Source organism: Macaca thibetana, chromosome 17 (assembly GCF_024542745.1).
Source record: "Macaca thibetana thibetana isolate TM-01 chromosome 17, ASM2454274v1, whole genome shotgun sequence".
Classification (NCBI taxonomy): domain Eukaryota; kingdom Metazoa; phylum Chordata; class Mammalia; order Primates; family Cercopithecidae; genus Macaca; species Macaca thibetana.
Window position 1 is genome coordinate 53,442,049 of NC_065594.1, and position 14,346 is coordinate 53,456,394.

A 14,346-nucleotide genomic window follows, 5' to 3' on the forward strand; every position below is an offset into this window, starting at 1 on the left:
ATGATAGTATATATACTAAAATACTATACTATTTAGTGTACTATGTGTATTTCATGTATATATATGTATATATAATGTTATAGTATTTGCATATAACCTAAACATATCACCCTATGTACTTTAAATCATCTCTAGATTACTTGTGATACCTAATATAATGCCTACACATCATTTCATTCATGTAACTTCACACAGTACTTGGCATGCGACAAATTCAAGTTTTGCTTCTTGGAACTTTGTGGGACTTTTAAAAAATCTCACTGCTTGATATTTATTCAAAGGAATGGAAAATGGTATATTGAAGATATAGTTGCACTCCCATGTTTATTGCAGTACTAGTCACAATAGAATAGTTTATATGGAATCAATTTAGGTGTCCTACAGCAGGTGAATGGATAAATAAAATGTGTCACTTGTATACAATGGAATACTATTCAGCCATAAAAAAGAAAAAAAGTAATTTGAGGCAACGTAGGTGAGCCTGGAGGACACATGTTAAGTGAAATAAGTGAAGCACAGAAAGATAAGTACCACATGTTCTCACTTATATGTGGGAGCTAAAAAATTTGAGCTCATAGAAGGAGGAAGTAAAATTACGGTTATTTGAAGCTGGGAAGAATAGGGGCATGGAGAGAATGGGGAAAAGTTGGTTAGCTGATACAACATTACAGCTAGATAGGAGGAATAAGCCTTAGTGTTCTGTAGCAGTATAGGGTGACTATAGTTAATAATATATTGAATATTTTCAAATAGCTAGAAGAGACAATTTCAAAGGTTTTTAACACAAAGAAATGATAAACTTATGAGGCAATAGATATGCTAATTACTCTGATTTGATCATCACACGTTGTATACATGTGTTGAAATATTATTCTGTATCTCTAAATTAAATGAGCTATTAACCCTAGCTCAAAGAGGTTGATGTGCAAATGAAATGAGACATAAAAGTGTCTGAGCACACAGAATTCCATCTATAAGTGGTAGTCTGAAATTAAATGGATGATGCTATACTGTAGTTTATCTAGGTATTTCTTAAGCCACCACTCTGCTACAGGGTTTTGGATTCTAATTAAGTGAATCAAGGGTAACTATCACTTTCCACCTCAGCCTTAGGGGTAGAAAAAGGAGAAAGTAGGACTCACTTCTACATTTAGTCTTGCCCTAAATTTGTAATATCAAGCCAAGCTTCATTGGGAAGCCAGGAACTCAACCCCTTCAGGGCTAATTCCACCACCCTGGAGACCTGCTGTCTCAGAAGCAAAGCCCGGGTCAAGACTGATCTTGAGGATGTCTTCCTCTGTATCAGGACCCAATCTCCATACCTGCTGCACATTAGAATTTCATATGGAACTTGAAAAATACTGAGAGCAAGGCTATAGCCCCAGAGATTTTGATTTAATGGTCTAGGTTAGGACCTGGGCAATAGTAATTTTTTAAACTGTCTCCAGTGATTTCAGTGTGCAGCCAGAGCTGAAAACCACTGCTCTAGATATTGCAGATCTAAGTGACCTGGAGACATTAGAGCTCAAGGTTGTAGTTGGAGGCATCTGATGGCCTGATACTGAAGAACCCTCCCTTTCTCAGATGCTTCAAGCATTGAGTCAAGAGCAAGAGAAAAGGGATTGCAGTGATAATCTCACTTCCAAAAAGAAGAAAATTAGCAAAGTAAGCTTCACCCCGGGCAAATCCTGGGCGATGCTAAAGAGCCCTTTTCTTGCCTGCCTGTGGGTTCCAATTTTCCAAGTAGCACTTGAATAACAGAACACTGCAGATTTTTTACAATGTAGTTCCAGAAGCCTCATTTAAGCTGATATCATTATGGACTTTTAAATCTCCTGCCTGCATTTAGTTCCTTGGTTTCTAAATTAAGAAGTACTTAGAATGTAATGACTTACTTAGATTGCTTGTTCTCTAATGGTGGTTACAGAGCTGTGCTCTTAAACCACTGCACGCAGAGGATATTTTGATCAAGTCACAGCCAATTGTCTTAAAAAGCCAAAGTCAGAAAGAGCAATGTGAAAGCATTCAAATGATGGGAATAGAACAAAGATTTCTTCATTTCCAGTCTTCTTTATCAGTTGAATCACATAATAACAGTCAGACAGGGCTACTCCTCTCTTTTGAAATAGTGACATGTATATGTCTTTTCCCCTTTCTCTTACAGATGAGGATCTCTGACCAGTTGTAATGACCATATTTCTTTTCTGCCTCACCCAATGAAACCCTTTTTGCCTAATAAAATCCAATTTATTTATTTTTTTTTTTGAGACGGAGTCTCGCTCTGTCACCAGGCTGGAGTGCAGTGGTGCAATTTCAGCTCACTGCAAACTCTGACTCCCTGGTTAAAGCAATTCTCCTGCCTCAGCCTCCTCAGTAGCTGGGATTACAGGCACGCGCCACCATGCCCAGCTAGTTTTTGTATTTTTAGTAGAGACGGGGTTTCACCATGTTGGCCAGGATGGTCTCGATATCCTGACCTCGTGACCTCCTCCCACCTTGGCCTTCCAAAGTGCTGGGATTACAGGTGTGAGCCACTGCACCCAGCCAAATCCAATTTCTATTTTCATTCTTGTCTGTTCGCACCTCCAAATAAACTGAAGATCTTTTTGCTAGAATGGTCCCCACATTCCTTTCTAGTGAGCAAAGCCTCAAACTGAGTAAATGGTAATCTTAAGCATCTTAACAGAGCAGAAGCAATATCTCCCCTGTCATTGCTAAATAATTAGGAGCTACATTAAGAATTATATAAAAACTACAATTTCATGGAAAAATAAATATTTCTGACTTAGGCATCTGCACAAGTAGGGGATTCATTTAACCACCTGATCCCAAATCAAAGTTAAAGGACTTCTCTGTCCTTATACTACTTCCCCACTGAAAGATGTTAATATTTATCATCAGGGAGAAAATTGATAACTCATTGATATGGTTTGGCTCTCTGTTCCCACCCAAATCTCATCTCAAATTGTAATCCCCACATGTCAAGGGAGGGAGGTGATCGGATCATGGGCGCAGTTTCCCCCATGCTCTTCTTATGACAGTGAGTGGGTTCTCACAAGGTCTCATGGTTTTATGTGTTTGACAGTTCCTCCTTCACACACTCTCTCTCCTGCCACCTTGCGAAGAAGGTGCCTGCTTCACCTTCCACCATGATTGTAAGTTTCCTGAGGCCTCCCTAGCCATGCAGAACTGTGAGTCAATTAAACCTCTTTCCTTTATAAATTACCCAGTCGTGAGTATTTCTTTATGGCAGTGTGAAAACAGACTAATACACCCATTGGGGTCTGATATAAGCAGAATGAATTTTATTACCTTCAATTAATTTGGGCAGGAAAGCATAAGTGATAGTCATGAAAATAACCTCCTACTAAATCAGAATCTGTTTCTAATCCTACTGACAGGAGAGCTAAAGAAAAAAAATAAAGTTTTAGTGTCTAACTTGCAGATGAAGGCTGTCATAGGAGCCACGGGTGTTAGTCCCATAGAGGAGACTGCTTCAGAAAGTGAGCTCCCAAGATTAATGACTGGTTCACTTTGTATAGTGGATTCCTTTATTCCACAATTATTTGTTGAGTGCTAGGCACTTCTTAGACCCAGAACAATGAGTTTATTGGAAGTGTAATATCTCGTTAGGCAAGTGTGGTGACGCTGGTAAGCAAATCAGCCAGATCTGTTTGGGCTTAGTGTATCCTGAATTTAAAATGACCTCTGCATCCTTGGTTCCATGGCACTCTTAAAATGTATTTGAAAGTTTCTTGGAAAAAATATCCATTTATTACAATTCTTTTAATTTTCTACCTGTAGTTACTGGTTACTTCAGTGATATTGTTTCTTCTTTTGATATTAACTCTCAATTATATTTGCTACAGGCTTGTCAATATGTGGTAGTGTCTATCAATATAAAAACTAGCTGTTTATACAGATTATTGTTATATATCGTAAAGCATCTATTATTCAGTGAAAAAGTAAGGTGTATAACAATATGCATATTGTATTATTTTTTGGGTGATCGGTATATTTATGGGAATGTGGGTGAATTGAGGGACTAAAGAAGGAAGTTCACTTTTATTCCCACTTTCTTTGCCATTAACATTCTTTGTCATGATTCACTTTAGTAATAATTTTAAAGTTCCTGTTTTTTCATTAATTAGAGTGACTCAAGACCAATGTCCAGACAGGACTCAGTACACTGAGGGCCTGTTTTTACTTTTATTTGCTTATTTATTTATTTATTTATTTATTTTTGAGACAGAGTCTCACTCTGTCGCCCAGGTTGGAGTGCAGTGGTGCGATCTTGGCTCACTACAACCTCCGCCTCCTGAATTCGAGCGATTCTCCTGCCTCAGCCTCCTGAGTAGCCGAGATTACAGGCATGCGTCACCACCCCAGGCTAATTTTTATATCTTTTAGTAGAGACAGGGTTTCACCATATTGGCTAGGCTGGTCTCGAACTCCTGACCTCACGATCCGCCTGCCTCGGCCTCCCACAGTGCTGGGATTACAGGGGTGAGCCAGCGCGCCTGACCTTATTTTATTTATTTATTTATTTATTTATTTATTTATTATTATTATTTTTTTTTTCTGAGACGGACTCTTGCTCTGTCACCCAGGCTGGAGTGCAGTGTTATGAGCTCAGCTCACAACAACCTCCGCCTACTGGGTTCAAGTGATTCCCCTGCCTCAGCATCCCGAGTAGCTGGGATTACGGGCACACGCTGCCACTCCCGGCTAATTTTTTGTATTTTAGTAAAGACGAGGCTTCACCATGTTGGAAGGCCTGTTTTTAAAGCCCAGTGGTCTCAACTCTGCAGGCTTAGGCTTCAGTTCTACTGAACTTGATTGTGCTTTTGATAACTGGCAGTGTGTCATCAGGGTGGATTGCCAGAACACTTAGGGGAAGTCACTTGATCAACTTGTCCTTGGCACAATGGCCATTCTGAAAATAGACATACTGAAGTGAAATGAGTTATACTAAAAACTTTTTCCAAACGTTCAGTTAACTGCAGTGTTGTATGTTGTGTTTGAAAAACATTTTTTAAAATGTAGAATTGTTTTACATTAAAGTGATAACCCCTGCCTGAATGAAAGTATTTAGTGTTGACTCACGTATATGATCTGGCGTGCCCTTCTGGACTGAAATCCCTTTTCCCCATCCATTTGGGGATTTCTATGTGCTCAGGGCATACGCCAAAGCAGGAAAGATCCCTGTGTCTGGAAGAGAAAAGATGACCAGGGAACATTGAGACAAATTTGCTCACAAAAATATACCCTCCATGCAAAACCAGAAAAACATTTTGTGGCAAATGTGACACAGATAGCATTACCTTGTTAATTGTAAGATAAGCTTTTGCAGACTCACTCGGCACACACCAAGATAAATAGGCAAGGTCTATAAACCAATGGTTCTCAAATGAGGAAATATGGTTCATTCATTCACTAATGTAATGCAATTTTTATTAAGCCCTTGATACAGGAGTATAGCATATTTGTCATGAGTTCCCTAACTGAGACTAACCCATGTTGGAAACCAGGAGGAGAGAGAGAAACCTCACCTACTACACATTAGGAGCCTCCATCATGACTCCTAGTCTTGTGACTACAAAGAGCATTATTTGATAGAAGACAAATGGATTTGCTAGGAGTACTGGCAATACCTTCCCACCACACAGGAATAGCATGTGCTATGCTTGCTTGGTTTGTAGCCTTCAGACACAGCTAGACTCACTGTAACTACCAACAATATGCAACACCAAGTTATGCCTGGTACTATACTTGAATCTCTGGGCTTCACTTCTGGCATGCACCATTTCCATGAGCCTCACATTCCTGTTTATCCCCTTCTTACTTTCTGTCAGCTGGTTACTATTCAGTAATTTAGGACATAGAGTTTTATAATTTACGACGTAATTCAGGACAGGACCTGGCAAGTTATTGGATGCGGCCTATGGGTGGGAAAAAGGGAATAGTGAATGACTCCTAGGTTTTTCGTGTGAGCACCTGTGGGATTGTAGTGCCCGTAACAAAAACAGGAAAACCAGAGGAGAGTATGAGAAGGAGAGGAGCTCAGTTCTGAACATGTTGAGTTTGAGATATCTGTGAGATATCAAAGAAGGGATGTCCACAAGGGTTTGGTTTCTACTCATCTGGTGTTTTTAGATGCAATCAACATAAAGATGGGAATCAAGCCATTCATGGGTGTGGACGAGACTGTTTAAGACTTGTTTGTAGTATGACGTGATTTAGTGGGCCCAGGCTAGAGTCCTGTGTAACCCCAATTTTTTAGGAGTGGGTCAAGGAGGAAGAGCTAATAAAACGGCCACAAACGCAGAAGGAAAACTGGGACAGTGCCTTTGTATGAAGCTGATCCCTTTCCCTGAAGTAACCTCCCTCTCTTCTTTGCGTGGTGAAATACAGCTAATCCTTCAGCATCTCAAATGTCCCTTTGGTGCAGCAAACGTTTTCGATGCACTCTCTACTTCCCCAAGAGCCGTAAAAACCCCATTGCTCTCTTTTCTCTGCTTCTACAGCACTTCAAAAAAGCCAAAAATGAAATTGTGAATGTGGCTGTTGAAGACCTCTCCCACCTCCACCCCTATAATTTTCTGAGCTGATACATAGCAAGGACATGGCAGGTGATTCTAATTTATTTCCGTTTCCTAACACCAAGAAGCACATACAAAATGGCCAGTAAGTGTTGAGTTAATATTGTTTGCCTGACTTTGAAAACTTTGTTCCTCATTCTGACAAAGATTTAGGTCTAGTAGGACACGTTATTCAGAAAAGGCTTTAAAATGGAATCATTTCTTGTACAACATTGCAAGTTAATTAGTTTATTATTCATGCCACACCTACTTCCAAAAAGAATTTGAGATAGCTTGCAATGAGTCACTTGAATAATTACATCTTTAAAAACATAATGAAAGCATCGTGCAATGGAAAAAGGTGATAACATTATCTGATAAGGGAAGCCAAAGAAAGTTGCTGCAATTGAGATTACAATACAGTCTTATACTTCTTAGCAGAGACGTTGATATGTTCTTTTTGAATAGCTCATGTACTTTTGAGGGACTTTGTGTAGGTGGAGAACAATGCATAGGCATATTACCTAGACTAGCTAAAATTCTGCTGGGCTTCATTACAATCCTCAAACTCTTTATTTGCCATGTTGTGTATAATTTACTTAAAAGTGGCCTGTGAATTAAAACAACAAAAAAACAATTCTCTCACTTGCAAGAAAAACTAAACAGATCTTCTCTGCAGAATGAGGATTCTTTTTTAAGGTAAAAATATTTCAAGCTCTCTTATAATTGTACTTTTAGAATATGTTGCTTGAGAACATATGACAAAAAAAAAAAACCTACCATAAATTTAGTAACCCTTAAATGTTTTCTATTTATTAAAACATAAAACTAACTGAATATATTTTTAGGAGATGGCACAGGTATTTGCATAACATTACTTGTTTAGTACAGAGACATTGCTTGGTAAACACATGGGTTTGAAATGTTTTCTTGTATTGGCTCCAAGAGTCTTCTGACCAGAGAATGAGAGCACCCGGTCCAGGGTAGTGGTTTTCAAAGTTATTATTGTAATTAGTTGGTTTGTTTAGTTGTAATTGACTGTGTACCTTTTTGTTCAAAGAACTCAGGCTCTGAAGATCAACAAATCACAGTTCTGATAAGGTTGGAACTGGAGTCAACATGAATGGGTGTCCAGAAAAGACCTTATTTAAGAACTTATTATCATCCAACCAAAATTATACTAAAGAGAAAATATCATTAAAAATCATCAGTTTGCCTGCATGATGATGAGTAGCTTGGCAATTAATGTTAGCTTCAGCATACTCATTTAAAGATCCATAACTTTAAAATATGCACTGTCTTTATTTTTATGTCTCCAAAATTGCAAATTTCCTCTAAGAATTTTCCCAAAGTCCTAGAAGATTCTTTAGATTATAGCTTAGTCAAATATGCAGACTTTGAGGGGAAAATGATAGTCTGTAATTGCTTTATCAAATCAGATGGAGTTCAGATTTTTCAAACTCCTATCAAAAGAAAGAGAACTTTGAGGTGAATTTGTTCTTCAAGTTTTTGAGTTCCACCTGTTACTACTGCATCACAAAGCGTACACTGTAATTTTATTCTATGATAGAATTTCCGTCTTCTTAATGTTTCTGTAATTCAAAAAGATAATTTTGATTAATAATTTATTTAAATAACCTTCATTTCATAATGTTCATAAAATGAATATAAAAATATCTCTCTTTTCTTAATTTTTTTTAGTTCTGGGGTACATGTGCAGGATGTGCAGGTTTGTTACATAGGTAAATGTGTGCCATGGTGGTTTGCTGTACCTACCAACCCATCACCTACGTGTTAAGCCCAGTATGCATTAGCCATTTTTCTTAATACTCTCCTTCCCACAACTCCACCACCCTGACAGGCCCCAGTGTGTGTTGTTACCCTCCCTGTGTCTATATGTTCTCCTTGCTCAGCTCCTACTTATAAGGGAGAAGATGCAGTGTTTGGTTTTCTGTTAGTTTGCTTAGGATAATGGCTTCCAGCTTCATCCATGTTCCTTCAAAGGATGTGGTCTCATTCCTTTTTATGGCTGTATAGTATTCCATAGTGCATATGTACCACATTTTCTTTATGCAGTCTATCATAGATGGGCGTTTGGGTTGATTCCATGTCTTTGCTATTGTAAATAGTCCTGCAATGAACATATGCATGCATGTGTCTTTGTAATAGAATGATTTATATTCCTTTGGGTATATATACTAGTGAATTCTGTCACATTATAGTGATAAATGATATTATATTCATCTGTAGATTGATAAACTGATTGGGAAAAAAGCCATCTTTATCCGTTTCAAAAGGAGTTGTGTTTTCAACAAACTTTACTCTTTATATTAAAAAAAGAATATCTCTCAGTGTGTCTTAAACATATAACACATACATACCCCCATATCACAGTTAAAATCACCTACGTGAAAGAACGAGATTATCCTCCCTTCACAAGCCAGCATTTCTGAATCAGCACTCAGTATCATTGTGGGATATCTCCCATCTCATGGATTATCTGTTCTGTGATTTGACATAGATCCTGGGCCCTGGGAATTTGCTACTGACTCAAACTCCTTGAGGGCAAAGACAGCTTCCTGCTAATCCTGTTATATCTGGCAGCATACAGCACAGTCCAAGTCTGCAGAATTTAATTCAATTAAATGTAGATCCCTATGTAAGTATGAAAGAGGGTGGGTGACTTCTTGTTGTCCTCTCCACCCTTCTAAACCTATCCCCACATCTCCCCTCCACCCACCCAACTCTACCCTCAGTCATCATGAACTCAGATTAGTTCCCAGCATGCTTCTCCCTGAAATTGCCTTTAGCATTTTACAAATGCTATTCCCTTTGATTGGAATGTCCTTCCTCACCTTTCACCTAGCTAGGTCATACTCATTTTTCAGGTTTATGCTTTTTTGCCTTCTCTTTGGGGACACTTCATAACTCCCCACATTTGGATTAAATATCCTTCAAAATGTGCTCCTGTAGCAACGGTGGCATAGCTTTCATCAAACACTGTTGCAATTGAATTATCCCCACTAGATTGTAAATTTGAGGTGGCAGGCAGAGTATGTTATTTTATTCACCTGTATATCCTCAGGATCTTGATACACTGAGTGATTTACACTTAGTAAACGCTCAATAAATACTTGCATAGGTAAAGAAATGAATCAATAACATTCAATAGCCAGGAACCCTATCTCAAGAATCCTTTCTGCCAGCAACTCCTCAGCACTTATGACTTCATTGGCACAGAAGTACTGTTTCAGGTAAAGCCCCGTAACTGTGTTTATAAGACAAACAGCTGAAGTTGCTCATGAAGCTGGAAGTGCCAGAGAATCAAAGTTTGCATCTGTGTTCACATTACACTAGCCTATGTAGACAAGGATGGCACTTAAGCTTCTTGCCTTCAGCTGAAGCAAGCCAACCTGGTTTTTCTCGTTTAGTTTCTACTTTGTCAACTGGTATCACTTTGGATAAGGGAATGTGATCTCTTTATTTTCATTCATCCAACAAATATTGATTAACGGTCTCCTGTAAAAAAAAAAAAAAAAAAAAAAAAATCTGTGGACTTGCCACTTAGCCACTCAGCCACTCAAGAACCAGAATTCTGCTGAAGCATGCCAACATCTCAGCACTTATGAGCCAACAAATGCCAGGCAGAGAATGGGTAAGGGGAAAACCCTTACAAACCATTCTGAGAGTGCTCTTCAAGTTATAAATATGTATTGGCAAAACCCTTTGATCAAATCTCAACATGTGCCTTTCCTCATAGTAAGAAATCATCTCCACCCTCTCTTAAAAAACAGATGAAGGCACACTTAGAGCCATCTGGAAGAAGATGCTGGTTGATTAGGGTTCAATCTCTCTCCTTAGAGAACAGCTTACACAAAATTACACTGAATAGAGTTTCAGAATCAAGCTGCTTTTCCCTTTTCCTTTTACAATATGTACTTTACCAAATGCATAGTGATCTCTCTTAAGAGATTTTCTCTTTTATTTCCTAGTCCCTTTCTGACAGAAATTCTTTTCTTTGCAGAGAAATAAGGCTTTTCTTTCATTGCCTCTATTCCCTTGATGACATGAAATATTCAATCACAACCAATTTACAGATAATGTGCTAGTTTCTTGTGTGTGTTTGTCAGTTTCGTCACCTGTGCCAGATTGTCAAATGCATGCCCTAGATAACGTCGCTACCTTAGTCAACAAGTCTGATCGTGCTTCTAAATGGAAATGTTCTGGAAATTTTCCTCTCGGCTTCTTTTTTTTTATTCCCTTGCCTGTAACCTACTGGATGACTCTGAAGTGGATTTTTTTTGCCCGGCCAGTGCCTCCTGCTCTTTAGTCACTTTATTTAGAGAGTTAACTCTGTTGTTAGCTCTTCATTCAATAAGTCTGTGAACAAGTTGTCAAATTAACTTCCCAAGTCACAATAGGTCATGAGCCAGGAAATGCAGAAGGGATGAAACAAATCTTCCATCCGCAGGGCAGAAACGGATATGGAGGGTCTTCAACTCGGTGGCTTGCTTCTGATCTTCACAGTGGCAGGCCAATGAGCCAAAGCTCTTAAGATGGCCCCTGCTTTCCCCTATAAAGGCAAGAAAAAGTCCAAATCATATGAAATGCTGCAAAGAGTCTAGCCATTTAGTTTTGCAGTGCTGTTTGGGTAAAACAGCTTAATAAAATTTTACTTGGTTGGAATAATTTTGGTTTTGGTGAGAGGAGAGATTGGCCAAGAGAAAGAATTTAGTCCTGGCTTTGTTGATCTCATCAATATTAGTGACCTAAATTACCTTGCTACTAATAAAGTGAAACATAAGAGGCAAGGCAGCTGCAGATGAAAGATTTCTAATCTCCAGATCTCTACCTATACATGTACACAGCCAGACTCTCATTTTTTCTCTTAGTCAACAGCAGGAGCTATGTGGGTGTGCTTGTTGCCTCTCCCCTGTAGATTGACAACCACAACAAAACAGTTGGCGTGTCCCTAGATTGTGGCATGAAGGTGGGTTGTAATTTCTATGATCCAGTAATGATCAGTCAATGAGAAACAGATGCAGTTGTGACCAGAGTTAGAGGCAGAAGTTCTGGGTTCTGGGATCTCCATGAAAGGCTGACTTCATAAGCATGCAACCAGGGGCAGTTCCACAGGGCATGTGATTAAAAGGCCCCTGTGCTTGGTTTGATCCTCTGCTATTGCCCTCTTGATATTTTTAATAATTTTTGAACAAGGGGCCCCACATTTTCATTTTGTGCTGGGCCTAGAAAATTATGTATCCAGTCCTGTCTCCAAGATGTATTATTGAGTATTAAAAAACAGGGCAGAAAAATGTGTATAGGATATGTAAAAAAATAGAGTTCTATGCTTAAATTACCACCCTCCCCGCCACACGCACACACGCGCACACACACACACACACACACCTATGTATGCATTGAAAGGCAATTTTGTGTAGCAGTTAAGAATAGACTCTGGGCTGGGCACCATGGCTCACGCCATCCCAACACTTTGGGAGGTTGAAGTGGGAGAATCGCTTGAGCCCAGGCATTCAGGACCAGCTTGGGCAATATAGCAAGACCCTATCTATTAAAAAATTAAAAATTAGTTGGGCATGGTGGTGTGTGCCTGTAGTCTAGGTGCTCGGGGATTGCTTGAGCTCAGGAGCTTCAGGCTGCAGTGAGCTGTGATTGAGATACTTGTACTCCAGTCTGGGCAACAGAGCAAGACCCTATGTCTAAAAAAAAAGGATAGAGTCTGCAGCTGGATTGCCTGGGTTTGAAACTTACCTTAGGAAAATTACTATACATTTTGATGCCTCGGTGTCCTCATCTGAAAAATGGGGTGAAAATAATACCTATAAAAAACCTAAAAAATAAAAAAATAGTACCTATCTCATAGGGTTACTGTGAATTATCTATTATGTTGTTGTTACTAATTTTGGTTATGTTAGTATTATTTAATTAGATTATCTCTGGAAGGCTATATGATAAACTAGTAAAAGTGGTTCTCTGGAGATAGGGACTAGGCTAGAGAACAGGAGTACATTAAGCAAAAGTTGATTTTTATAAGATGCAAATTCACACAATTTTAAGGTCCCCCTTTTAAAAAAATACAAATTATAAATAAATATAAAGCAAACATTTATTTAGAAAGAAAACATTTTAGTGCTGACAAATACTACAAAATAGCCCAGAAAAAATGAAATATTATTCTTATTTATTAATGCACTAACCTCTAAAACTCCTTTCCCTCACATTTTTGCTGCATAATCTTTGATTGCCCCATCATGTGACATTAATTTTATAATATCCTTTTCTATTGTGAGAATAGAAAGATAATTCAGTTTTTTGGCCAGGTGCAGTGGCTCACGCCTGTAATCCCACCACTTTGGGAGGTCGAAGTTGGCAGATCACCCAGTCAGGAGTTTGAGAACAGCCTGGCCAAAATGGTGAAACTGTGTCTCTACTAAAAATACAAAAATTAGCTGGGCATGGTGGTGGGCACCTGTAATCCCCAGCTACTCAGGAGTCAGAGATAGGAGAATTGCTTGAGCTCGGGAGACAGAGTTTGCAGTGAGCAGAGATTGCACCACCGCACTCCAATTTGGGCAACAGAGTGAGACTCCACCTTAAAAAAAAAGAGAGAGAAAGAAAGAAAGATAATTGAGTTTTTCTCTGTCTATATAAAATGTTCAGAACAGGTGGAGGAAGTTCCCTTCTATTCCTTGTTTGCTTAGAGTTTGTATTGTGAATGGGCATTTGTCTTGTCAAATGCTTTGGCTGAATCTACTGAGATGATCATGTGGATTTTCCCTTTATTCTACTAATATGATGTATTACATTGATTCATTTTCAGGTGGTCTACTAACTTTGTCTTCTTTGGTAAAGCTGGATTTCTGCTACCTAGATTTTAAGCTGGTAGAATTACTACCATGGTTTATGACATTTTTATATGTATTCCTTTTTATATGTTGCTGGGTTTGGTTTGCTAATATTTTGTTAAATATTTTTCTATCTATATTCTTGAGGAACACTGTTGTGTAGTTTTTGTTTCATGATGTATTTGGATAACACTAACCTCATAGAATGAGTTGCGAAGTGTTCCCACGTCCTCTATTGTCTGAGTAAATTTGAATAGGAATGTTATTATTTCTTCCTTAAATATTTGAGAAAATTCACCATTCTAGGTGATTTTGATGTAGGGGTTCTTAAGCACAGAGGGGCTGGCTCTTGGGGGCAGGAAGCTACAAGCCTACCTGGTATTATTTTTTTCTGTGTGTTTGTGCTTCACCTCAAAAAGAGAGAATGAAAGAAATATTTGTTTACTGCGCCTCCACCCATACTTGCTGATGTCTCTAAGACTTTGACATATATTATTTGTATTTTACTGTGAGCGAATTTTAGATGTTGTCTTATAGGGGCAGGTTTTGATAGGAAGAAAGTATGAGCACACTAGGCCACTGCAACTGAGATGTTTCCAAGGAAAGAAGGGTCATAGAACTGGGAGGACAAACGACCATTTCTTCATTTTACTCATAAATAGTCGTGTCAGGCAGAGTCAGAAAGCAACCTGTTTACCTTTTGTGAAACTATGGGCAAATCATGGCAGTAATTTAGCCAGCTTAAAATCCAGCTAGTGGATCAGCAGGATCTGAAGTTTGGGACCAGTTATTAAGACTGAACCTAAAAAACAGGTTGAAAGCCACCATTGGACAAGGACTGTTTTCAGATTTCACCAGGTCAGGGATATTAATATTTTCTGCCAAATCTGTCCACAGAT

The 14,346-nt window shown here is 38.7% G+C and overlaps 1 long non-coding RNA gene across 1 annotated transcript in view; it reads left to right on the forward strand.

Moving 5' to 3' along the window:
* The window catches only part of LOC126940821 (uncharacterized), a 616,457-nt gene that overhangs the window by 9,076 nt on the left and 593,035 nt on the right, over positions 1-14,346 (forward strand). The window lies entirely within an intron of this gene.